The 25,788-nt window shown below is 41.5% G+C and overlaps 1 pseudogene; it reads right to left on the bottom strand.

Annotated features, from left to right (window-relative positions):
- Nucleotides 1-11,636: 11,636 nt before the first annotated feature.
- Nucleotides 11,637-13,260, bottom strand: LOC115326328 (annotated as a pseudogene).
- Nucleotides 13,261-25,788: the final 12,528 nt, after the last annotated feature.

Below are 25,788 nucleotides of genomic sequence, written 5' to 3'. Positions count from 1 at the left end.
AATGGACACAATGGGTGAGGGAAGGCCGTTCCAATCACGAGATGTTTTTGGGATGAAAGATTTGAAAAAAGAATTTGAAATGGAAGTGGGTATACCAACTTTGCAGCAGTGATCGAGGCGAGAGGATACGTAGATGGGAGCACTGATTAGTTGTTCTTTCAAGAGTGAATTGGCATAGTAAATTTTATGGAATAAACAGAGACGGGAGATAGTGCGACGAGTGGAAAGAGGGGGCAGTGAGAGACTAGCTTTCATGGATGTGACGCTTGATGTACGATGGTAGTTTGATAATATAAAACGTGCTGACCGGTTTTGGATGGCTTCAAGCGCTGATATGAGGCTTTCTGTACCGGGATCCCAGACCGAGCATGCATATTCAAGTTTTGGTCGCACCAGTGTTTTATAAAGTAGTAATTTTAATGATGATGGAGCTAGAGAAAAGTTACGTCTTAAATATCCAAGCATGCGGTTACTGTTATTAACGATATATTCGGTGTGAGTTTTCCATGATAGGTCAGGAGAGATATGAACACCTAGATATTTGTAAGTTGATACGTTTTCAAGGATGTTATTTGATAGGAAGTAGTTAGGACAGAGTGCTGCTTTGCGAGAAATCCTCATTGTCTTACACTTCATAGTGTTTAGTTTCATGTGCCAAGCATCACACCAGGAAGAAATCGCATTTAAATCAGATCGAATTATGTGTACGTCAGAGTCATTAGTAATTTCACGGTAAACAACGCAATCATCCGCAAATACGCTTATGGAGGAGGAAATGCTAGTAGGTAGGTCATTTATATGTACTAAGAATAAGAGGGGGCCTAGGACAGAACCCTGTGGTACACCGGACTTAACGAGGGACGATGACGAGTTTTTGTTATTGACAGTTACAAATTGCGATCTGTTAGTGAGGAAACACTCTAACCAAGATATATGGATCAATACTAAGTAGGCTAAGCTTGTATAGTAGTAGTTTATGTGTTACCTTATCGAAAGCCTTTGCAAAGTCCAGAAAGATGCAGTCAGTCTGAGATCCACGGTCCAGAGCCGAGTGGAGGTTGTGGGTGAAAACTAAAAGCTGAGTATCGCACGAGAAAGATTTGCGGAATCCATGTTGAAAAGGGCTAAAGAAGGAGTTGCACTCCAGGAAACGCGAGAGCTGTGAAGAAATTATGTGCTCCATGATTTTGCAGGGTACGCTAGTAAGAGATATTGGCCTGTAATTGAAAGGGGAGAAACGGTCACCAGCTTTGTGAATTGGAACAACCTTCCCTACCTTCCAGTCCTCGGGTAAGACGCCATGATCAAGTGATTGTTGAAACAAAGATGACAAGATGATTGAGGAGTACATTTTGGTATTTTATATAATATATATATAAGCAGGTTCAATTAATATATACATATATAAATTGAACCTGCTTAAGGTAGGTATTAACGCATTGATATTGTGTGTTGAAAACAGACGCAGTTTGTTCAAATATTAAAAAAACTATTTTGACACTTCATGTTTCTATTGCGTCAAATTACTTTTTTGTAGAAGTTAACACTAAAAGTTCTGAATAAATCGTATTCACATGTTTCTTGCTGGACTAAAACGAACATTGCTTTCTAGGTGCGTCGCTCTCTGGCGTGTTTCTTGTCACAAATGGACTTTCCAGCCAGTACTTCAAGCGATGGCACGGTACAGCCAACGGCATTGCCTGGTCGTGCCAGTCTATCAGCGCATTCTTCATACCCGACGTGGCGAACTTCATTCTGAAAGAACTTGGTGCTCTGGAGGTCTTCCTAATAATTGGAGCCATGACCCTAAATAGCTTTCCAGCTGCCTTATATTTGAAAAGTCCCCCCTGGGCCGCCACAAAAAAATCCAAATTAACAGTCGCTGAAAAACAATTACCGTTACAGGATCGAAGTGAGAGCCCCAAAGTGACGCTTCCAAGCCCCGAAGGTCAAAAAGAGGTGTTCAATGAACATGAAACATTAGCAAGCATGCAGAATGCAGTATCGCATAGTGAGAGAGTCCTTGAAAGGCTGTACCCCGAGTCTACCCTATCCGAGTTTGAAGAGATTAACGTGAAACCTTCGAACACTAACTCTGTTGTGAAGGAAGCTCTGAAAGCGTTTTGCAACCTGTGTTTTCTTTTCGACGCTTTATCGTACGCCGTCTACTTCTACACAATGACGACATATTATCTCGTCCATGTTGATCTGGCACGCGACCGAGCTGTCGTACCTAGTCAGGCCATCTACCTCCAGCATGTATACTCTCTGGGAGACTTTTTAATGCGACTTTCTTGTGGCTTTATTATTGATCGAGGACACTTTACCGTGCAAGGCGCCATGGCACTGGGATTTTTTGGAAGTGCCGCCGCATTTGAAGCGTTGGCGTGGTCTCAGTCGATGGTTTCTCTACTACCGAGTGCTTTACTCTTAGGACTCAGCCAAGGCATACTAGCCCCTTTACCGGCCCCTCTTCTAAAAGGTGACTTCGGAAGCAAGTCACTCCCCATCATGATGGGAGGCGTGTTTGCCTCGATGGGGCTACTCTTGATGACAAGGCCTCCGGTTCTAGGTACATCACGTATATTATTTTCTTAACCATACCTTCAATTCACTTGTTTACTGTTAAGTACTGTTTTAAATAAGTGCTGTTAAATCGGGAAATTAGTACGACCTCGTTGGTGGTTTGTCCGCACAGTAACAGTTTAATTTTATAAAAATTAGTTGATAAAAAACTTGTTTTGTTTTTATAGAAGTAAGGCTCTGCCCCTGCTCTTCGAATAGTCGCAAAATTTTCCATTTTAAAGCGACAACTGGAAATCACTTGTTGCCTATATGTTTTAATATGCTCTTATCTAACCAACAATCCGCTCTCGGGTTAAAGGCAACTCGTTAGACAATGCCAAATAAATATATACTTAAATTGCTATAAAGCGCCCAAAAGTTTGAGTATAGTGATTAAAAAGCGCAACAACACGACGGACCGAGAAGACAAAGACACAGCGCTTTGTCTGTGTCTTCTTCTCTGTCCGTCGTCTTGTTGCGCTTTTTAATCATTATGAATCACCAACTTGCCCAACTTTTTACCCTCTTCAGGTATAGGCCACGTGCCGAGACGTATTTGTGTCTGAAAAATTGGCAGCGACCGTTACGTTCAGTCTTGTAACGCATGAATTGCATTATTGGGAATTGATGCCGGAAATGGTGTGGGGAATCGGTGTGTCACCTTCCATATTTTCCCAATGTATTAAGCATCTGTTTTTTTATCGTTCCCCATCTCAGGGTTTACAAGATGTCAAACTGAATAGTTGTATAGGTCACACATGACGTCGATTTCCCTCGCTAAATTGAGCTTGAAAACTGAATCGGTGTCTTGGTCACGAAACGTGTATTTTCCTTTTAAATTTCGCGGGTAACTGAATTGGCGTATAAGGTTACGTGACGACAATTTCCCGCTAAATTTAGTGGGGAAATTGAATTCATGTTTTGGCCAGAAGGTGTTAATTCTCCCGATAAAAATAGAGGGGAGACTGAGTTCAGGTATTGGTCACGTGCCGTCAATTTCTCAAGGTGTATAGTCAAATGAAGTCACCTGACGTTACGTGAAGCCTCTTTCCCGCCAAATTTAGCGGAAAAACTGAAAGGGTGTGCGTGTCACGTGAAGTCAATTTTTCCTCTAAATTTAACGGGAAAACTGGATTGGTATGTATGTCTCGTGATCTCAGGTCACGCGACATTAATTTTCCCGCTAAATTTAGCTGAGAAACTGAATTGGTGTATAGGTCTCGTGATATCAATTTCACCGCTCAATTTAGCGGGAAATGCACAAACGGACCGACGGACAGATGGAAAATCTTTTGCGAATGGGGGGTACTATTAAAAAAGCATTTGATGCCTTAAAACTCTCTGAGGCGTTTATCCCAAAATATTATCGATCATAATATGAACAAAGAGAACCTTTGTACAAATTAATTTACGCTGAACTTACCTGTGAGTGATTCTTCGGCTATATATCTATATCTATATATATATATATATATATATATATATATATATATATATATATATATATATATATATATATATCTTTACATAGATAGATAGATAGATATATATATCTACAGGTCCACTTTACCAGGCGTCTTCGGGATCGGTGCAAAATGCCACCAATATTTTGAATGTGAATATCCGCAACAAGCGTTATAATAGTTTTAAATACAGGTTATAATTCATTAAATCAGTACAAGCAATAATACTACGAGCTGTTTTTTCCTTAGTTATTCAAGTAATATTTTGTGTTTGTATGCTGAAAACTCTTTAAAAATGTGATTGATACTAAATTAGAGGTGTTTTTTCTGTAACAATAATGTAATAAGTGGGTCCCAATATAAATTGGAACAACGAAAGTCTACAGAACACAACGTATTAAAAAAATACTGAAGCTAAATTGTGTACGTTAGTTTTGTTTTTTGCCCTTCCACTGACGTTTCCACGAAACCGAACAATATATTACTTATCAAATCTCAATATTATGGAATGCGTGGCATGGCATTAGAGCTAGTTGAAAGGTTTTTCAAGAATCCATATCTATATCTGCATTTTTATGAAGTATCCTCTGATAAGTTCGGATTACAACACGGAGTGCCGCAGAAACTGATTTTAGGCCCCTCTTTATTTCTTATTTATTTAAAAGATATGGCAAACATAAAGGATTCCCCAAAACTAATAATTTATACAGACGATACACATTTGTTCTTGAAAGCACAGTCTAGAGATATATTACAAATATTGTCCAATAATATACTTGTATAAGCAGGCTAATTGGCTTAAGCATAACAACTTAAAAGCTCAAGCGAAAAAAACTCAATACATAATATTTTGTTCAATTAATAAGAGATATAAAACTTCTATACTTACTAATTTTGATGGATTGCATTTAGAACGTGTTAAGGAACAAAAATGTCTGAGTATATGGTTTAATGAGGACTTCAACTGGTAGACGCTTATACATAAACTTTGTTTGCCAAAAAGGTCTTACATTATTATTTATGTAACTCAAATATATCATACGGTGCATGAGTATGGGTGCACCAAAATTATGACGAGCTATAATAGAATTGTAGGCTCTCTTCAGATAAGATCACGCACCGAAATAAGTATGTATTTTTGTTTTGTTTTTGGGAATGTTTTATATGGTATTCTCCAAGATGTGTAAAGAACTTAAACAAAAAAGATATTGCAAAAGATATAGCATTCGAAGTTTGAAGTTTTCGTTTATGTTATGTTTGGTGACACCTAGTTCGCAAACTACAAATACGAAAAATATTATAGATTCTTATAGATTCTCGGAGCTATTGTTTTAGATATGTGCAGCATTGTAGAGGTTATATCTTTTCCGTCAAAAATGCGCAAACATTGCTCCTCTGACGTCTTCTCAGAAGAATTTTGAGCTGCTATTTGAAAACATTTATTAGCTACAACATTAAACGTTGTCAAATATTCTTATTAAAACGTTTTTTCAAAATATATAAAACCATGGCTTTATCCTTAACTTTTTTATCGCTCTAAATACGTCCAAAAGTACAAAAATAATAAATTTCAAGGGAAAATTGTAAAAACCACTATGTTTGATTTTACTAAAATTTATATTGAAAGTTCCCCAACATGCTCTTGTGTTAATTCATAAAAAAATAAACATGTTGCGTCAATTTGTTTTCTTCAAAGGAACAGCGCTGCAAAGTGCACCTTACGCGCCGGTATTTTCTCCCAATGCCACAGACAGTATCATCGTTTGATTCCGTGTATTTTATAAGCAGAAATATTGTTGTGTTAAATTCAGGTATTTGGCTCAAGTTCAAGTCTTCTACTAATCAAAACAATACCTGCGTTGCTCTCCCTTGTTATTTATTTAACCAATAAGCCTGTTTTGCCCTTTAAGATTACAAGTTCTGAAACTTTAGTTGAGCCTTTTCCACAAGAGTGGGACGAAAACAATTGTAATTGTTACCACAACATTATTTTTTTACAGAAAAGCACCAGAAAAGTAGGTTCAGCGGTCAAAATTATATGCGAATGTTTAAACCTATATTCGCGATGAAGTGGAAATGTCTGAGGCCAAGCTTGTTACACTGCTATTCATGACGGTTGTAGGTCCGGCTAACAAAGGTAAACCTGCGACTTCACTGGCATACTTTCAGGAAGACGGTCGTTAAAATTAGAACTATTTTTATTAGTTATTTTAATAAAATTAAAAACAGATCATGATATAACAACAAAAAATGATCAAGGATATCAATCACACTAGTTGCCCACGTTGGAAGGAGGGCGTCTTCAGAAGTCCGCCTTTTGTCACTCTTCATACCTAACTTACGATTTGCGCGAAGCAATCATCTGTGCTGCAATAATTCTAACAAGTGCTAGAAAATCGACCGACTCCGAATGTGGCTACAACTAGAAAATGCACGAACTGCGGGATTTTTCCCGATACTTTTCGGCGAATTGACATTCGGATCGTATACACTGCGAAAATGTTTCTGCTTTGCTATCTTATTTTTGTGTTTACTAAGATAGTCAGCACAGAATACACTGCAGACGCTGTAAGTCACTGCCATTAGTGAAGACGTTTCGTCAAGACGCAGCTACATGGGGCTGGCAACCACATCGTTTGTTTATGACCGCAGCGCGAGTGTTGTCTCACAATCCCAAGACTCCGCGACCTCCCGAAAGCATGACTTGAGGGAGAAAGAAGGAAAGGCAATGCGTTATTAGATTGGATGTATCAAGCAACGCACAGATAACGTCTAAGCGTGTGGCGATCAGCTCCTTCGGGAAGAAACGTGCACCAGGAGAAAACAAGCTATAAATATGTGTATTCTGCGGTCAATAACGTCTCCGGTTCCCTAAAGCCTCTATTTAGGTTCACAAGGGGAGCCACCGTTATCATGGGGGGTTTTCTTTCTGTCTAAACCGCTGCTTTTTTTGTTAGACGCTTATTAGCTCAGTGCCGCTAGTATTGCGTGTTTGGCTAATAGGGCTCGCGGCATTTCACTTTTGACGCCGGCGTTGGCTCCTGGGGAAGATACTATATTGATAAAAGTGCGCTTAGCACCGGTGCCGCCAGCGAGTCTGCAAACTGCAAGTTGCGTGCGCGTGGAGAAAGGATTTCAACAAATTCCCTCCCAATCTCCTGACTCTACACTTGTTTTCATGGGTTTTCGTGTGGGTCTATAGGTTTAGCGGCTTTCCTTCGTTTCCCATTCTGTCACGTCGAACGACGCGACGAGAAAACAGCTCTCGTATCGGTAGAGCGCCATCTTTTACGTACACCGACAACGTGATTATCGACTGTTTTTCTTGGATAAATGCACGCCTAGTTTTGTCAAACAGAGTGAAAACAACTCAAACGACGAAGACGAGGGGAAGAAACATACACGATAGCTTCGTCCTGTCGTCCATGTTTCTTCACTTCGTCTGTGTCTTTTGAATTGTTTTCATCGTGCATAACGTTTACCGACTCGCCCAATTCACTGCTTGACGCCAGTGTTGTCTGCTGTTCCAAGAAGAGCTCGCTGCCACGAACCTAGACTAAGATAATCAGAGAGCCGGAATTGGACTTACTTCATACGGCTTTCAAATTCTCCTTCCTTAACGCTGAACCCGTGAGACAGTTTTAATCAGTTTTTGCATTTCCATATTTTCTCAATTCAGAGTGGACGAATTCTCTCGCACTCGTTGGAATTATTGCAATACATGTGAGTGCCTCGAGGAATTTGTCAGCCTGGTTTAAAGAGCGGAAAAAAAAACGGAATTCTTAAGACACGCTCCTGCCAACGCAGGCAGATATTGCGCTCGATATCTTTACTCTCCTTTCTGCTAATTTTTCAATTTCATTGTTGTTGCTACACTTTATTAAGATAAGGATGGCGCGACGGCCTGGAGGGGATGGTCTACAAGGGGGGGGGGGGGTCAATTTACAACATTTCTTTTATTTTACTCTAATAATTAATTACGAATACGTTTTATCTTTACCGACGTCTTCGCTAAAGTTTGCCACTTGAAGTCACAGGTTTACTTCGGCCAGCCAGACCTACAACCGTAATGAATATCAGTTTAACAAGCTTGGTGGCTCAAACCTTCCCACTTCATCGCGAATATAGATATAAATATTTGCATCTATTATGCAGCGTTGATCTCACTTTTCTTTTAGTTTCTGTAAAAAAAAGGTAGTAGTAGCGATTACAAGTTCAAAAAATTGGCTAAAGCTCATAGAATTTGTAACTTTAACGGGCAAAACAGAACAATTGTTTCAATAAATACAAAGGACGAGATACGTGAGTATTGTTTTAATTAGTAGAATACTTGAACTTGGGCCAAACACGCGGATACAGCACAAACAATATGTGTAGTAATGAAGTACACGGAATCAGAAGATAATCCCTTCTTAGTCATTGGGCAGAAATGCCGGCGCGGAAGCTACACTTTGCAACGATGAAATTTTGAAGTAAACAAAATGATGCAACATGTTTCTATGAATCAAAACAAAGAGTATGGTGGAGAACTATCACTATAAATTTGTTTTATTTATTTATTTTCTACAGCGCCCCGAAGGGCATTACAGTAGGGAGAGTCACAATGCCAAAAAATAAATTTTTAACACCACCACAGGTCATCAAGACACATAAGTACACGCAAAATGATATACAAACTCGCGCCCGCGTATAAACATACATAGAAAAGAAAGAACCTTATTCTTCACGAAATCAAACACCAACCGGTTGATAATATATTTACACTCAAATATATTATTTAGAGACAATGCTCGAGTTGCGAAAAAAACGAATCTGGACTTGGCAAGGCAACAATCTCGCTAGGCAAGCTGTTCCATTTTTCTTTCGTACCTGGGAAGAAAGATTTACCAAAGAAATCAGACTTTACGTGTTCTCCCGACCTTTTCGGTCATGATCTAATCTGCGCGATACATAAAATGAATAAAACAGGTAATGTGATCTTTCAAGTTGAGATAAACCATAAAAAATCAGTGAAAACATTTTAGGCGCAAATACTTACGCCTAACAGCAAGCGATTTACAATGTAAATCCTTTTCTTTCTTTTTTTTTTGCGGAGACACTGCTACGAAAGCTGCATTTATTTGTCACAAATCTAGCGGCACGGTTTTGAATTCTTTCAATTTAATCATTGAGATACTGTCGAGATGGATCCCATACAACGCAAGCATACTCCAGAATGGGCCTCAGACAAGAAAAAAAGAGAGTCTGTTTGAGAGATGGCGGAGCGCGCGAGAAGTTTCTCTTTAAAAAATCCAGCGTTCTACTAGCTTTCCCTCTTCCGTAGTTTACATGTGAAAGCCATCTCGAATCATAAAAAAGTACCCCCCGATATTTAGCTTCTTTTTTTAACGATTAAAGTTTCTCCATATAAAGTGTACGTTTACTGGAGAACGTTGGGCTTTCTTGTGAACCTTACATGACAACACTTTGGGATGCTCAAAGTCATTTTCCATCTTGAACACCACAAACAAATTCTGTCTAAATCGCTTTGAAGAGCCGATACATCAGTCGGAATTATTTCACGGTACAAAATGCAGTCGTCAGCGTACAGTTTTCTTTGCAAGGTAATTCCCTAGGTTATGTCATTTACAAAAAATGAAAAGAGGAGTGACCCAAGCACGGAGCCCTGTGGTACTCCAGAAGTTACATCAAATGGTGGAGACTTCACCCCATTTACAACGACACATTGTTTACGATCGCTCATATCGTTACCAATCCAATATTACGCGTTCTTATCAATATTTAGACTCCTAATTTTTTCTAAAATAAAGCAGTGCAGAACCGTATTGAAGGCTTTTCGGAAGTCCAAAAATATGCAATCGACTTGCTTTGTACTATCCACCGATTGAGCTAAGTCGTGGGTAAATTCAGTCAACTGGGTGTCACAAGAGAACCCGGCTCGAAAACCGTGTTGTGAGGGACTAAAACAAGAATTAGTATTCAAGTGCGAGATAAAATTACTATAAATAATGTGCTCCATTATCTTGCATGAAACACTTGTAAGCGATATTGGTCTGAAGTTCTCAACATTGCTCCTGGCTCCAGATTTATGTACTGGTACAACATTCGCATGTTTCCAGCCGGGAGGCAATGAACCACACTGCAATGACCGGGTAAAAATAATGAAAAGATACCAACTAATTATATCAGCACATGATTTGAGAACATGGTTTGGGATACCGTCGGGTCCGATCGCCTTTTCAACTGTAATGTTATTAAGTAAATTATTATTTCATTGTGACCTATCACAATCGCTGTCATTTGTTCAAAACTACCATCATTTGCATGCAAACGCTTCGCATTTAAATTAAAAAAGAAATATATTGGAAGTAACGATTAAAGCAGGAAGCTTTAGCGCGACCGTCGGTAGTTAACGAACCGTCAACCATAAGGGGCGATTCCTAATGACTCTTTACGACTAGATTTAACATACGTCCACATTTGCTCTGGATTTGTTTCGAGCTTGCCTTCGAGAGAGTTAAGATAGCCACTCTTCGCTATCACTGCCTTTCTCTTGAATTCAGCTTGAATATATTTCAGTTTTGCATACGTATTTTTATTTCTAGTGGCTTTGTATTCGCTAAATTCTCGTTTTTCCTCGATAATCAGACTGCGAAGTTCTTTTGAAATCCATGGCTTATCTTTTCTACGCCTAGAACTGATAGTGCGGGAAGGAATGTGTGTATCAACCAGATCATGAATCTTGGTTTTGAAGACATTTCACAAAAAATCAACGTCGTTATTATTACTTGAGGCTTCGAAATCAGGAAGAAAATCAAAAAGAGCATTTGCAATGGTAGTGTAATCTCCTCTTTCGTAGATATGCAGTTGTCTGCTACAGGGTGTCACATTTTTTTTTCAAATAAAAACGATGCGCTATTTACCGCTGCGTCATGATCGCTTATTCCAGGTACAACTGATATAGACTTAATGGCGTCCATTTTATTACACAATATTAAATCTTACACTTTGGAGCAGTTATCCGCGCGTCTTGTTGGCTCATAAACAAATTGGCACAGCTCAAAATTGTGAATGATGTCAATAAATCCGGTATAAACACTGGAAGGGTTACTGGTTACCGGGCGACCGTTGCACCATTGAATGTCCGTAAACTTAAAGTCTCCCCCCCCCCCAAAAGTATGTTATCTGAACTCAGTGCGCTCATACGTTCATACAGTTCTAACATATGAACAACGGAGCTATTTAAGGGTCGATAGAAAGAACCGACAGATAAAAACTGGCCATTATGTCAAGAAAGTCTACACCACACTTTCTCACACAAAATCCCCTCATAGCAATGGGACAGCTGATGAGAATGTTATGTACAAGCAGAAAGATGCCTCCCCCACGAAAACTACGGTCATTCCAATATACAGTGAACTTTTCAGGGAACACCTCAATATCAGAGACGGACTGATCGAGCCACGATTTGGTACCCTTTACTATGAATGGGTTTGTTACAGAAACAAGCGCGGCAAGATTATCTGGTTTATTTTTGACACTCCGACAGTTCGCAACATCTGTTATAGGTTCTCGTCCGCCTTTGACAAGACAGGATTTCGGTAATTTCTAGATGCCGTACTCTTTGGTACATTGGTCCGCATGGTCGTATACGAAGGTTTTATTACCGATAATCAGTTTATTGTATTTTAATTTAAATTTCGCGTTTTCATTTTGGCAATACTCCAATAACAGTCTCCGTGCAGTACACACTCTAGCAGGAAAGTCCTGGCGAATAGAAAACCCGCTGCCTTTTAGCTTGTACGCAGTCATCAAAACGCTTTGCTTGATTTTAAAAGCACTGAACTTTACGATTATCGGTCGTTTTGCGCTCGGTTTGAACCGGCCAAGGCGATCTGCGCGTTCTATGTCAGCTAAATCTAGAGAGAAACCAAGTTTCTCTTGGCATAGCGTTATCACGCGTTTCTCCGATTCTGCCCAAGTTTCACTTTGGCCGTCCTCAAAACCGCAAAAGATTAGGTTATTCCGTCGTGACTGATTTTCCAGGTTATCCTTCTGTATCGCTATCTGTTCTAGATGAGTTGTTAAAGGGGCACTGACACCCCAAAGGTCGTATTTATTTTTATTGTCTAAAACGATGCAAGTTGCAGTCATAAACACGCAAAAAAAACCGCATCGCGAAAAAAAAATTTCCCGCGCGCGCGCGCGCCTTTTTATTTTTGGCGTTTGATTTTCCCGCCTCTCGCCTCCTCGCTTCTTTTGATCGGTGACGTCAAAAATCAGGAAATTTAGAAGCTTTGTAGGCGACATCTCTATAACATTTAATTACGGCAATTCTAAAACATGTTTTTTAACGCAATTGCGAACGCACTACGGCCCTTCTTTTTGAAATACCAAAAATCGGGAGTTCGTTGTGGTGCCGTCTCCTGGATTTGTATCCTCCTGCGGAAAACAGGCGACACCGCTCAAAACTGGTCCGCCGCGACGCCGCCGCTCACTCCTTTCCTCCTCGCTTTGGGTCGCCATGGCAACAGCAGGGAGTGGTGAAAGAAAGTCGACTCTCAGGTCTCCGCAATTTTTGACGTCAAGGCACCGGCGCCGATCGCTCGGGAACTTCGAATTCGGCATTTGGAAATTGTTTTTTTACTTCACAAATACTGAATTCCCAAATTTCAAATTTTGAGGGTAATGTCCCGGCATCGCTTTCAATCGTTTCGGATAATAAAAAAAAATAGGATTTTGACGTGTCAGTGCCCCTTTAAGTTCGTTGTGATAGAATTTGCGTTCTCAACATCACACTGCAATTCATTCAGCGGGAGAGAATCGCTTTTCAGCTTGATAATTCGAGGCGATAAGACGTCTAGTTTATTTTCCAATGACCCCTGTATACGTTTTAGCTCACTTAAAAGAGTGGCTTGACCCTGTACGAGTTTTGGGAAAGACGTCAAAGTTTCAACAATTTGGACTTCCTGTTCAACAGTAAACGGGCCCGGGTTCAGCTCGACAACCCCGGGCGTCAGAAGATGCCCCCGAATTACCGCTAGGACGACCTTACTCATTACATTTCGACAAATACACAGGGCATGAAGAATATACTTGAAAAGGTGTGGGGTATGGCACCGACATCAAAAACGGGTCAGAACTGCTACACGTGACATTGTGTTGCAGAGAACTAACCTGAAGCAAGAAGACACATCAGCGCAAAACGCTCCATGTCGGCGCCGAACCCCATTTCAGGAAAACTATGTTTTTTAGGAAAACCGATGTTTTTTTCGTTTTTTTATTCAAATATCCCTTGAAAGTTCTTAGCTCTGAACTTCAGAACAAGTTTTGAGCGACACAAAGGCATCAACTTTTAGATAAACAATAATTGATATATTTTTCAAAAGAACGTTCTTATAAAAATATGACATAAACGCTAACTTTGTAGCTATTAAACTTTTTTTTTAATAACGACTCAGAACTCTAGTGACAACACGTCAAAGGAGTTACGCTTGAGCAATTTTGACGCAAAAAATATACCCTCCACAATGCTGTACAAATTATATCAATAATTCCTGTAATTTACTACAAGTGGAGAATATTTTAGATGTCTTACATATGCAGTGTGCGTAGTAGGTGTCCCAAACATGAAATAAAATACAAAACGTAAATATCAAACATTAGCACACTGAGAACATTTTTTCTTCAAATATTAAGTTTCTTGCAACATCTTTTTAATTACGTTTCCTACATATGTTGAAGAGTAACATATCAAAAATAACAAAAACAAAAAGATACGTTCTGACTCGCGTGCATGACCTTATCTGAACAGAGCCAATAGTCCTTCAAAAACGGATACTTCGCATGGTTGAAACTTTTTATTGTAACTTACGAGACTTGCGTATAGACCCAGAGTTTTAAAATTACACTATGCTAAAAGCTAATTAAATATATTACTTTTAATTACTTCAGCTTATTTAGAAATAGAAGCCATACTTAAACCCAAAATGTGTTAGCACAGAAAAGTGCACTTAGAAAAATTATCTGAAAAAAACACATAAAGTCAGAACCAATTACCGCAAGCGACAATTTGATTATCAAGTTTCCTCCTTCTTAAAGAAAACTAAGGATAAAGTAAGCTTTCAGTGTTTCTTCCAGATTTTGAAGAGAAATATTAACGAACTCTTGGTGACGAGAGATGTCGTTTGTGAATGAGGGTGAAAATGTGAAAAAGTAATTTAAGACGCAACATGTATTATATTCAATCGTATTTAATATAGTACAAGTGTTTCTTATTAATTTGTTTGGTTCAGTCTGTGCATTTCCAGACGTCCTCTTTTGCGCTGTACTGTAAGGGGAGGTAGACGCCTCGTCGAACTGAAATGACAGCCTATTTCTCTACCTCTCTTCCACACTTGTATAGTTAAATTAAGTATTAAAAATCTAATATGTTATTCTAAATCAAGAATATCGTTTTATGCTTTAGAAATCCTCACAATATTAAAATAAGGATAGCGTTTATGTTACACGATGGAAAATGACACAGTTGTTACTTGTTCACATTTTTCTGCACATTTTGTTTCAGGTTATTTCAAGGACTACATGGGAAAATACGACGATCTTCTGCACATATTTTCGGCCATTAGCGCAGTCCTCTCTGTTATCTGGTTCGGAAGGGCCTTATTCAAACATCGACGTCGATCAACGGAAACATTAAAGTGACCATCATGAAATGCCAATTCGAATAACCTCCTAGGTGGAGATAGGTTAAGGACATAGAAAAAAATGTGGACGTTGCAACGCAGTGTTGATGACTACATGAAACATTTAGAGCTAAATTATCACTTTTCACATACCCGGAAAACTTGTAGAAAGCCTCAGGTATAGTTTACAAAAACCGGCTTTTACACATCACGATTTGTTTTTATCATGAGCGTATGACGAGGATCACAAATATTACATCCGGGTTTGTGTTGCCTATTGCAGCCTAGATTCTCTTTTTCGCTGACAACTTGCGAAGAACCATGATTGTTCAAGATTTTGTGTCTAGAAAATATCCTAAAAAGGTTTTACAGTAACTAAACAACGCATCGTCGAATGCTGCGTGTCCGCCCGAACGTAGCACTAGCTGTCCGTACCAGATGCCAGAATTTCAGGAGTCATTGCCTTATTCAAAAGTTATGTGTAGCGCCCTCCCATACGAAAAATGGTCTATAGACGTTTATAAAGATCCTATGGTGAGCTATCGCCATATACGCTATAGCCGCCTACAGAATATAGCCATAGACACGCGACTATTCAATTCCCTTTAGCGAGCTATACAAAAGTGTACGTCTCTAATGCTACCTTAGCCGGCTATAGAGTGGTGCACGTATTTGAACCGATAAATTCACGACCACTGAATTTTTTTTAGCCGACTCTATAGTGTTTTATGTCACCAAAGCTATAGGCCTCCAATATTTCACTGTGCTTTAGCCGAGTTTAAAGGGGTGAATGTCTCTCAAGGTATACACCCACAAGAATTCAATTTTCTTTACCGGGTTCAGTGGTGCTTTGTGTCGCTTAGGCTATAGACTCGCGATTTTTTTCTTAGCAATGCAGAGGTAGAAAAGTCGAAGGAAGTCATTCATGCGATCGCTCGGGGCGAGAATTTTCGTTAGCCAGCCTAATAGGACGTCGCCGGTGCCATAGAACCACGATCAAAAAATCGTCTTTAACTGCCTCTATCGTGGGTAGCTAGATTCGGAATACTGTAGCGCCATCTACCGAGCGTCAGGCTGGCTAGATGGCGCTACAGTATTCAAAATGGTGTAATTAGAAACGATGGCGAAAGAGCTCTTCGGGTCGCCGCTCCCACCTTGGGTGTGCTGCTGGGTGCTCCAAAGTGCTGAGTATCCAACTTAGGGCGCGTCTTGTGTTCTTGCGTGTCGCGGATGGTGTTTTTTTAACTCATTGGAAACGTTTCTTGCCCCGCATTATGGCATCCGCCAGTGCGGCGACGCCAGATGTGCGGAACTGAACGCGCCGCCAATAGAAATTGGAGGTGAGTACTCGCAATATTGCATCAGTTTAGAGCAATTAAATTTCCCTTTACGTTCTTTGTCGTTTTAGATGAAGTACAACGAGAATATTTTTTGGCGTTTCGTGTCATTCACATCAATGAAATACAATGTGAACAACGACGCGCGAAGTAAGAGCCTTCCAGGGAACAATCGGAGGCAGCTCCCTCAAGCTTGCAGATGTTTATAAAATTTTTCATTGAGGATACCGTGTCGACAAGCGTGTCCTTTGTCTAGAACTTAAGACTGCGAAGTCGATGTGGTCCCGTTGCCGGCGCAAATCGATCAATGATTCGACAATTCGTAATCGATGCATGAGCATCCCATACAGAAATGCCCTATGGTGGCTATAGAAAAGCCTTTATATGATCGGCTTTAGCTGTATGACTTAATTAGTAAAGCTTTTTATACGGCTCTCTTTAGAATTTTTTTGGTCGCATTTATAGTCCTCTTTCGATTTGTCTATGGGCCTATTACTATCCAGCTGTAGCGCCATAGCTTTTCTAATAGCTGGCTAAAGAGTTTTATATGGCTAACCCTACGGCTCTTTTTAGCCGACGTGCTATAGCTGACTATAGTATTTCCTTTGGTCGCTTTAGCCACCTATAGCTTCTTCTATGTTGTGCCAAAGAATTTTCGGTGGATCATCTTTTGGCTCTTCTTAGCCAGTATGCTATAGGTGCTGATGAGTCTTTTTATGGGTTCCTTGGTCACCTATAGCTTCTTTTATGGTGTGCTATAAAGATTTCGATGGCTTACCGTATAGGTCTCCTTGGTCAGCTTGCTATAGCTGCATATGGTTTTCCTTGTGATGTTTTAGACATATATAGCTTGTTTTATGGTCTGTTATAGAGACTTCATGTATTGCTATATAATGGTCTCTTTAAGCCAGAGTTCTATAGCTGTCCATGGCTTTTCTTATGGCTTCTTCAGTTATCTGTCACTTCTTGAATTGTCTGATATAGAAAATTCTATGGTTAACTTCATAGGTCTTTTATCTAGCTTTCTATAGCCGCCTATGGCTTTTTGAATTATTTAGCGTCCTTTGACTTCTTGTATGCTCCGCTATAGCTCGTTCTATAACAAGACCTCTAGATTTTTCACCCATTGTGCTATTGGTGCTTATAGCTAGGGTTCCGCGTTTTCGTTTTTTTTTTGTTTTGTTTTTTTTAATTCGGTGTACTTTTTTTGGTGTTCATTTTAAAAATTTAATTTTCGGTCTTTTTGTGGTGTATATTTAGGCCCACAAAGGTTTACAGTTTTTTTTTCGGTGAATATGAAAGAAACATCATCGGACACCGGACTAGATGATCCTTGTAGCTCTGATATTTGTGATCACTCGATCAAAGAATAGCGGCACAGATACATACGTGCTCTTCGCTGAAACTTCCGTCAGGACACACCTCAAAATGGCGGAAATGGCGGGTATAATCTTCAGCGCGCATCGTCTTCCTTCTCGTTTTGACGACGTGACCGTCTGAGGCGATGACCGTCCAGGAACCAGCGGAATGGAAAAAAAATTTAGTGTTCTCAACCAATGGGAAGTTTGAGAGAGGGTATTAAGAAAGGTATTAACTGATTTTCTGGATGTCCTCTGAAGTGCAAGAGGAAAAAACCTGATATTAGCCCACATTCAATTTTTGTTTAAGGACCGGGAAACTGGCACATTAATCCCGATCACAAAAAGTACACAATGTGCCTCGAAGGCCAATCCAAGGTCTCTTTTGTTGCATGTTGAACCTTGGAAGAGGGCAATCACGAAGACGTCACACAACGTCGAACCTTGCCTAAGCAATCCCCTCCCCCCACCCTCACCATGCCCACCTCGACATACCCGGCAGAACTTAACTTTTTCGGTGAAAATCGAATTTCAGAAAATGCATTAGACGTACTTTTATCGATTCTTATGGTTTAAACCGAAAATGCCGAACCCACAAAACTTATCTCTTTCGGTTAAAACCAAATTTTCGAAAATGGATTCGGCATGCTTTTATCGGTTTTTCTCGGTTTAAACCGAAAACTCCGAACCCTACTTATAGTTTTTCCCAGGGTTTTCATGGTCGCCTATTGCCCATTGTATGGTCCCCGATAGCTTAGTCTATAGCTCATCCTATGTTTTTCTTTAACCGCCTTTCAAAAGTTGCCTATAGCTTTTTTATGCTTTCCTTAGCTGTCTTCTGCCCTCCGTATCGTCTTGTTTACCCTATCCCATAGCTCATCTTATGGTTCTTTTACCCGTCGTTCTATAGTTGCTTATAGCTTTGCCTACAGTTTTTTAACTGCCTATTTCCCTCTGCGAATTATTTTATAGCTCGTCCAATGGTTCTTTTTACACATCGTGCTATGCCTTCCTATATCTCTTTTATGGTTTTCTTAACCGTCTGTTGCCTTCTGTGTGGTTTTCTTTAGGCTGTTCCTTAGCCCATCCTATGGTTCATTTTTCCATCAGACTATAGCTGCCCCCCGCAGGGGGCACCTGTGAAAGCAGGTGTTTGGAGAGTGACGTCTCCACGGACCCCGAGCTCCGCAGGGGGCGCCTGCACCTTAGGTGCTAGGTGCTTGGTGAGTAGCGTCACCACGGACCCCAGCCACTTTGGCGACACCACAGACCCTGAGTAAAAAGTGGCTAAGACCCACCCACGTCTGGCTGTGCGTGGCGAGCCCGTGTCCAGGGAAAAGGGCATCCTGGTGGTTGAGCTGAGCCCGGGGTAGGTTTGGACCCTTCGGGGCCCCCCGGGCGAGGCAACACACCACTTTGGCCCCTGCTTCCTGTAGACGGGTGTCCTGGCTTGGCCCGACCAGGATGATTCAGTCAGTCGCCACATCTTCTACTATCCCCTCTTATCTTTCTCTTTTCTCTGCTCTTCTTTCTTTCATATTCACTATCTTTGGCGGCAAGGGCTAACCTTGGGTGGCGATAGACCCCTTGTCTAGACCCGCACTAGGTTATAGTGTCTTGGTAGCACTGATAGCGTAATGTCGTCAGCAAAACCTTTATTGCTATGGCGCATTACCTATCCCCATGTTGGGCTCCGTGGTGGGTGGTGCGCTACAGACGCCGAACGCCTCCCCATTTATTATGGGTTCCAAGCTAAACAAAAACTCTGATCGGGCTCTGAAAAGGGCCCGCACCGAGGACAAACTTCTTAAAAATCGTACCACGGCGCCGGAAACTTTTCCGAAATTTTTGGTTATGCACTCAGACAACGAGGACAAACCGCTGGCAAAACTTTCTCCTTTCCTAGTCGCAAAGACTTTGAAGATGGTAGTTGGAAAAAATTTCAAAGCAAAGAAGCTTTTTTCTGGTGACCTCCTTGTTGAAGTCCATACTGCAGAGCAGAGTACTGCATTACTTGCCCTCAACGAAATCCAAGACTATGCCGTTTCTGTTACCATTCACCGCTCTCTCAATAGCACGCAGGGCGTCATTTCCGAGGATAATCTACTTGGAAGCCCGAACGAAGAGATCCTTGAAGGTCTTAAAGATCGGGGAGTCATCGGTGTTCGACGGATCACTCTTCGTCGTGATGGCCAGGAAAGGGACACTAAACATATAGTTTTAACGTTCAACTCAACAAGTCTCCCCTCCGCAGTCAAGGCTGGCTACCTTAACTGCAAAGTGAGGCCCTACATCCCCAATCCTAGACGTTGCTTCCGCTGCCAACGTTTTGGCCATGGGTCAACCACGTGCAGAGGAAAAACGACATGTGCCAAATGTGCAAGCAACGATCACCCCACAGACAACTGTTCTAGTGACTCACACACCTGCTTGAATTGCCGAGGACCTCACCCGGCATACTCTCGTTCGTGCCCTAAATTCAAACTGGAAAAGGAAATAATAACTCTAAAGAGAAAGGAAAACTTGACTTACCAGGAAGCACGTAAGCGTCTCTCCTTCCTGCAAGGAGGCACGTATGCTGAGGCGGCAGCCAGGGGGGCTGCTCCGCCAAAGACCTCTGTGGGTACACAATACTCCGCCCAGGATATTGTGGCCCCACTTAGCCCCCCTTTCCTTGCAAAACCAAGGGTGGATAACACACCCTTACAGACTCCCATGACGCAAACAACCGACACGTCGGTGCGTCTCAGTGGTCTCTCGCAACCCCGACGGCGTGCAGAGGAGGCACCTCGGGGCTCCCAATCCTCCTCTTCTCATCACTCTGGGAGCGCTGCCAGCACATCGGCCACTCCCAACGCCAAGGTTCAGGAGAAGGTGAAATCTAACAAGTCACCTTCATTTGGACGCGCCCAAAAGGTTGTGTTCAACCTTCCCATACTACATGAAAAACAACATAGTACACCTCAATCAAATGCTCTGGATGCATCCGAGTGTAATCGTGGTGCATCCTGCTCGCATCATGAAGCCCCTGGTGTACAAGGAGGGATGGCTGAATCCTGCACTGATCCTGCAGATCAGGCTACCCCTATGGAAGTTGACAAGCAACCAAAAAAGAAACAGAGCCCTCGCATAACAGGACCGCCCTAGCATAATGCCAGTGAATATTGTGCAGTGGAACTGCAGAGGAGCACGCTCAAACATTGAAGATTTAAAGGATCTGATGCAGGCCCTAGACCCAGAGGTGACCTTTCTTCAGGAAACCTTCCTTTCTGAGTCGGCCTCGTTCAGATTTGGCAGATGCGCAGTATATCGTAAAGACCGTCCTCCGGATGTGAGAGGTGGAGGAGTGGCTCTCATTGTGCAACCATCGTGTCCTTCAGAGCAGATTCCTTTAACCTCAAACTTGGAAGCAGTTGCTGCGCGTATTTACATCGGTATCACGGTAACTGTATGCTCTCTTTATCTTCCACCTAATGAACAGATCACGTTGACAAAGCTAGAACAGCTTGTAAATGAACTCCCAAGCCCTTACCTGCTTCTTGGAGACTTCAATGCTCACAATAGACTATGGGGAAGTCAATTGGATGACTCTAGAGGCAAAGTGGTGGAGAATTTTTTGCTCAAAAATTCACTGAATCTTTTAAATGACAAGTCTCCTACGCATACTACCCTAAGCTTACCTGTAAAATACTCTGCCATAGACTTATCATTTTGTTCAGCTTCTCTTTTTACGAAATTGTCCTGGCGTGTTCACCACAATCCATATAACAGTGATCACTTTCCCATTGTCATCCAACACTCGTGCGCTACTCCTTGTGTTACGAAAAGAGTGCCTCGGTGGGTCATTGAGAAGGCAGACTGGACGAAATTCAGTGAACAGGCCCAGATTCCCGAGGATGGTTTCACCGCACTTAATATCAATGAGGCCACGTCTGCTTTGACAACTGTCATAATTGACGCAGCAACAGTTTCAATTCCAAAAACATCATCACGGTTTCCAAAATGCCCAAAACCCTGGTGGTCTTCAGAATGCACAGAAGCCAAGACAAATAAAAATAAGTATTGGGGAAAGTTCAAGAGGTATCCCACTTCTGAGTGGTTGATCGCCCTTAAAAGAAGCAAAGCTGAGCTCCGCCGCATAATCAGAAGCCAGAAGAAAAACTCCTGGTGCAAGTACACCTCGGAGGTTACCCAGGACACATCAACAAAAGAAATCCGGCACAAAGTCCGGAAGATGGAGGGCTTATATAATGATACCCGACTCTCTATTCTCAAAGATGGAACAGTTCAAGTGTGCTCTCCCATAGACCAGGCAAATCTGCTGGGACATACTTTTTCAGTAATATCGAGCAAGTCTTCATACCAAAAACCTTTTCTAGCTTATTGCACGCAAGTAGAAAGAAAACCACTGCCAATAAAACTCAGTAGCGAGGAACCTTACAACAAACCTTTCTCTTTTCGAGAGCTGGAGCTATCGACCCTGCATTGCCGGAATTCTGCAGTTGGCTTAGACAACATACACTATAAAATGATTGCTAACTTATCCCACGATTCCAAACTTGCTCTTCTGAAGTTCTATAACAGAATATGGGAAACGGGGGTGTTCCCAACATCCTGGAGGAAAGCAGTCGTTATAGCCATTCCAAAGCCAGGCAAAGATCACACAAATCCTCAGAACTACAGACCAATAGCTCTCACCAGCTGCCTCTGCAAGGTGCTGGAACGTATGATAAATTCAAGGCTTGTTTTTTGCGTAGAGGCTAAAAACTTACTATCACGAGCTCAGTGTGGTTTCCGCAAAAACCGCTCCACCCTCGATTATCTTGTGTCTCTGGAGATGGAGGTTCGCTCGGCCTTTGTGAGGCGTGAACATCTGGTGGCAGTTTTCTTCGATCTTGCTAAGGCATATGATACAACATGGAGGCATGGTATTCTTAGCAACCTGGTGTCAATGGGTTTTAATGGTAACATGATGGTGTTCATTAAGAACTTCTTAACAGATCGCACTTTTCAGGTGCGCCGGGGAGCTGTTCTTTCTGACGAGTTTATGCAGGAAACGGGCGTTCCCCAGGGCTGCATTTTAAGTGTCACATTATTTTTGGTTCAGATAAATTCACTCTCCCGTGAAATTTCTCGCCCCATCGAACACTCTTTATATGCCGATGACCTTAAAATTTCTATCAGGACTTCATCTCTGCGAGTTGCCGAGGGACAACTCCAGCTCTGCATAAACAAACTGGGCAAGTGGTGTTTTCGAAACGGATTTCAGTTCTCGGCGGAAAAAAGTGCCATTGTACATTTCACGCGGAAACGTGGACTGTACCCCAATCCCGAACTGTCACTAAATGGTACACAACTTACTTGTAAGGACTCTCAAAAATTTCTTGGAGTCATTTTTGACCGAAAACTGACATTTGGAGAGCATATTGCCCATCTTCGCAAAAACTGCCTAAAAAAACTAAATATTCTTAAAGTGCTTGCACACACATCCTGGGGAGGACACGTGGAGTCTCTTCTGCATATTTACCGGGCTACAGTGCGTTCAAAACTGGATTATGGTAGCTTTGTTTATGGATCGGCTAGACAAAACACAATTCGACAGCTTGATCCTGTTCATCACCAGGCAATTCGTTTGTGCACAGGAGCTTTTCGAACATCACCAGTGGAGAGCCTATACATAACAGACCATGAACAGCCCCTATGTCTTAGGAGAGAATTGCTAGGTCTATTTTATGCAGGTAGAATTTCAATGTACAAGGACAATCCAGCCTACACTCATGTCCTAGCCCCATCGTTCACTGAGCTGTTTGCTCGACGCCCATCAGTCGCCCAACCATTTGGAATTCGTGTGCAGCAAGTTTTGTCGGACACTAGGTTTTCAATAAGCAAGGTTTCAACTTTTCGTCCACCACCCCCCCCTTGGTATGACCCAAGCATTTCCTGTGATCTGCGGTTAACTAAGTTCCAAAAGCCATGTACTGCGCCTCTGGTGTACCAACAGTGTTTTTTTAGAAATTCTTAAAGAGTTCAAGGACTACCGGGCATTTTACACTGATGGTTCTAAAATGGGCGATGCTGTTGGAGCGGCCTTTGTTTCTGGGACCACCAGAAATGCTTTCCAGTTGTCTCCAATAGCATCTGTCTTCACATCTGAATTATATGCGATTATTGCTTCGCTTAAGCAGATCAGAAAGTCCCGGATCAAGAAATCACTGATATGCTCCGACTCTTTAAGTGCACTTATGTCCATCTGTGCTATAGAGCGTAAGAAACACCCGTTTATTGTAGATATTCATACGCTGTTACGAGAAATCCAGTCAATAGGCGGACACGTTCGGTTCCTCTGGGTTCCAGGGCATAGTGGCATCACTGGAAATGAGCTTGCCGACAAAACTGCCCGACAAGGTACGTTCGAAGATAGAACACAGATGTTTTTGCCCTTAAGTGACATTCGCCGTGAGATGTCCAAGAGTGTCGCGACAAAATGGTTGCGGCAATGGAAGAAATGTGAAGGTAACAAGCTTCACACCCTTCACCCTACTACAGATAAATTTCAGGACCATCGTCACCTCTCGCGTCATGACAGTGTATTGTTAACACGACTGCGCATTGGACATACACGCTTAACACACTCACATCTCTTAATGGGCAATGAACCTCCTACCTGCGAAATATGTGACTCAGACCTTACAGTAATGCATCTGTTTGTTTGCAGGAAGCTGGAACCTTTCCTTAAACCACTTTTAGCACCACTAAGAAGATTAAACATTCCATTTCATCCATCCGTGTTTGGTGTTAGGTTCTGAACCTCAGATTCCACTCAAAGACTTATTCACGTTCCTTCAAAAAAGTGGCCTCAAGTCACTTCTCTAGTATACATGAATTTTTGGAGCCCTTTACACTCTATAGGCCTTATTACCCATTTGTATATTAGCTAAACATAGCACATTAGTTTTACCCATAAGCACTAAAATCCTACATATTAAATCAGCTAAACAGGATCTTGGCGCTATTTGGCCCTCGTGTTGCCCTTGCGCCATAAAACACCAACAAACAAACAAACAAACAAACTATAGCTGCCTATAGATTTTCTTATTTACCCAATCGTATGAAATAGAAAAAAAATTGTTTGCTGTCACTGTACCTCTTAATAAATAAAAGTGCCGACCTAGTATCTATATATAAAAAAAAATGTTGGATGTCTGTAACCCATCATAGACGTTTCCCACTTAATAAGCTTCTTTCAAACATCAATGAAACCTTTAAAAAATGTACCCGCCCAGGTGATTGCAAAAAGGCAGGTAAAAGATGCCAGGGATTGTTTTTAAATGTCCTAGCAAAATATTAGACACAGCATATTCCGTAGAAAAATACAAACTTGAAAACCATCCGCGATTTGTGAAGAAGTACAACTAAGCTGTTATAAAATTGAGAGGATGGCAAACCAAACAAGAACCAGGGTGATTCTTGGGCATTGTATATTCTCCAGGCAGCCGCCAGAATTATTTCCCTGAAATTCTACCGGCAGTCGCTTTTCATTGGCTGTGCAATCAGTTGATCGAACGACGTTTCATTGACAGTTCGTTTCATCGACACGTGATGTGTCATAAACATCTCAGAGTAACTTTTATTTTTTTATTTTTTATTTTTTTTTTAAATGAGCCGCCGCAGGCTGTCGTTACGAGGCGGTGTGAACGAGGGCACTGGGTCTATGAGCAGGCGCCTCAGGAATACACGCGCGGCGGAATGTCTCTATAGCGCATAATTTGCGTAACTAGTGTCATTGAAACGTTAATGTCGACGAAACGTGTCTATGAAATTTGTATTCACGAAAAGGCGTCCATGAAAAGTGTTTTCACAGAACGCCGGGAGTATAACGAAGTCAGTATACTACCTCCAATTGTCAAATGATTTTAGACAGTTAATGACAGGCGGCTGCCTGAAGAATTTCGGATAAACTAATCATCCGTCTGCCAGGAGATAGGCATTGCCTAATTCTGGAGCTAATCTGGAAGAGAGCCCTTAGAAGAACGTTCAGTCGTCACCAAGAAGTAGGGTGCATCGCACTTACTATGAAAATACCGTAAAAGATGTAATCCAAGATAAATGTCTACACGGACTGCAAAACAACCACTCAAGAAAAATAAAAAGGATGGGGTTTGTCAAGATTCAGCACGATGTGGCACAAGCTGTCATTTGCCGAATCGAACACTAAACGCATCACAAGAATGTCTCGGGCTCCTTGAAGAAATCGGTTGTCGCCGATGTAGGCGTAGGACTTTCCGAACCCTGGTAGCCAGGGTATACTTCGAATACGTTCAAGCAGACAAAATCTACGGCAGCACCGCAGCCCGCAGCACACACGAAACTAGGACAGCAA

Source organism: Ixodes scapularis, unplaced genomic scaffold, assembly GCF_016920785.2.
Source record: "Ixodes scapularis isolate PalLabHiFi unplaced genomic scaffold, ASM1692078v2 PGA_scaffold1__304_contigs__length_218370807, whole genome shotgun sequence".
Lineage (NCBI taxonomy): Eukaryota > Metazoa > Arthropoda > Arachnida > Ixodida > Ixodidae > Ixodes > Ixodes scapularis.
This window is presented reverse-complemented; position numbering and strand designations above follow the sequence as displayed.